The sequence below is a fragment of the Phocoena phocoena genome, chromosome 8 (assembly GCF_963924675.1).
Source record: "Phocoena phocoena chromosome 8, mPhoPho1.1, whole genome shotgun sequence".
Lineage (NCBI taxonomy): Eukaryota > Metazoa > Chordata > Mammalia > Artiodactyla > Phocoenidae > Phocoena > Phocoena phocoena.
This window is the reverse complement of record NC_089226.1, coordinates 62,758,065-62,760,168: the sequence shown is the minus strand read 5'-3', so window position 1 is coordinate 62,760,168 and position 2,104 is coordinate 62,758,065. Positions and strand designations below refer to the sequence as shown.

The window sequence follows — 2,104 nt, the reverse complement described above, 5'->3', positions numbered from 1 at the left end:
CTTAATTTGAACCCAGCAGATTTTTGTGAAAATGCTACACTTTGTGACTCTAGAAAATTATAAGTTAAAGTTGGCATTAATCGACATTCAGGTATTTTATATTTAAGATAGTTCTTCACATAAAATAAGACTAATGGACAACATAAACGCCCATCACATATGTTCCTGAAATTATTGTTTTCTAGTTTCTGGATTCACATTGTATTCATTTCAAAATGACTGATGTATTCTAGCTATCAATTTTCTCATGGCCTCTTTCACCTCTTTGTTCCTCAGACTGTAGATCAGAGGGTTCAACGTGAGGATCACCACTGTGTAGAAGACAGACACCACTTTAATATGTTCAGGTGAGTGGCTCGACTTCGGTATGATGTAAACAATGTGACTGTCCCATCAAACAAAGTAACTGCAGTGAGGTGGGAAGTGCAAGTGGAGAAGGACTTGTGCCTTCCCTCTGTAGAGTGTATCTTCAGGATTGAGTGGAGGATGTCCAGATATGAAACTGTTTTGGTGAACAGTGTGATTACACTGATTGACCCAGCTGAGATGGCAGGAGATATTTCAGCAACATAAACACGGGTACGAGAAAGCTTCTCTAGTGGTGGCGGGTCACAGAAGAAATGGTTGATTTTATTTGGTCCACAGAAACTCAGACTCAATAAACATCCGATAAATGATGAAGCATTCACACATCCTCCCAGATAGGAAGCAATCAGTAAGATGATGCAGACCCTGGGAGACATGTGTGTAGAGTAGAGAAGTGGGAAGCAGATGGCCACATAACGATCATAGGCCATGGCAGCCAACAGGAAGCACTCAGCCGTTCCAGAGATAACATCAGAGCCAAGCTGAGCTATGCAGCCAGTGACAGGATAGTAGTTCTTTCTTTTAGGGAACTCACAATCATAATAGGTGTGACTGATGAGGAGTACCCAAGTTCCACAGAGACCAAATGGCTGAGGAAAAGGTACATTGGGGTGTGGAGCTGGTATTGCCCAACATGGTAGCAACATAGAGTCCAAGAAAAACCACAAAGAAGATGGAACAAAGTATAGGATTCTCTGTTAACCCTAAAATAGTGAATTCTGTCATCATTGTGTGGTTTCCAAGCTCTATCTTATTTGAAATGATGCCTGTTGAAATAAAACCCAGTGGATATTAAAATGAATTGAATGATCTCATAATTAATATATTTACTTTACCAGCCAACCTATCAGAAAATCAAAACATCGACCTCACTGTTGTCTAATGCTTTCACTTTACAAAATGTTTCCAAATGTATGTACATTATGCATGATTTGAGAATATTAATGTCCATTACCTTAAGGCCAGAGATACTCACAAAGGGACCAATGACTCAGATCAGAACACAGCACTCCTGTTTGTATCATTTGATCAATTCAGGTTGTTGAATGAACACTTACAGCAATTGTATTATTAATTATACTTTAGGTACTGTGTAGATCTAACAAAAGAATACATTTCATAGTCATACATGAGTAAGGTATATATTAGAATATGTTGACAAAATGCCTACATGTGTGTATTATACCAGCCACATGAGAGCAAAAGAGTAATACACAAATGTAAAAAATATCAAGAAGTCTTTTCACCTAACAAAAAATTAATGAGTAGGTTTAATCATAAAAATGCAAAAACTGGGACTTCCCTGGTGGCGCAGTGGTTGAGAGTCGGCCTGCTGGTGCAGGGGACACAGGTTCATGCCCCGGTCTGGGAAGATCCCACATGCCGCGGAGCAGCTGGGCGTGTGAGCCATGGCTGCTGAGCCTGTGCGTCCGGAGCCTGTGCTCCACAACGGGAGAGGCCACAGCAGTGAGAGGCCCGCGTACCGCAAAAAATAATAATAATAAATAAAAAATAAAATTTTCCAACAAACAAAAGCCTAGGACCAGATGGCTTCACAGGCGAATTCTATCAAACATTTAGAGAAGAGCTAATACGTATCCTTCTCAAACTCTTCTAAAATATAGCAGAGGGTGGAACACTCCCAAACACATTCTGCGAGGCCACCATCACTCTGATACCAAAACCAGACAAAGATGTCACAAAGAAAGAAAACTACAGGCCAATATCACTGATGAAC

The 2,104-nt window shown here is 40.3% G+C and overlaps 1 pseudogene; it reads right to left on the bottom strand.

The window, feature by feature from the left end:
• Positions 1 to 210: 210 nt before the first annotated feature.
• Positions 211 to 1,110, bottom strand: LOC136126778 (olfactory receptor 5P4-like; annotated as a pseudogene).
• Between the last annotated feature and the right edge of the window lie 994 nt (positions 1,111 to 2,104).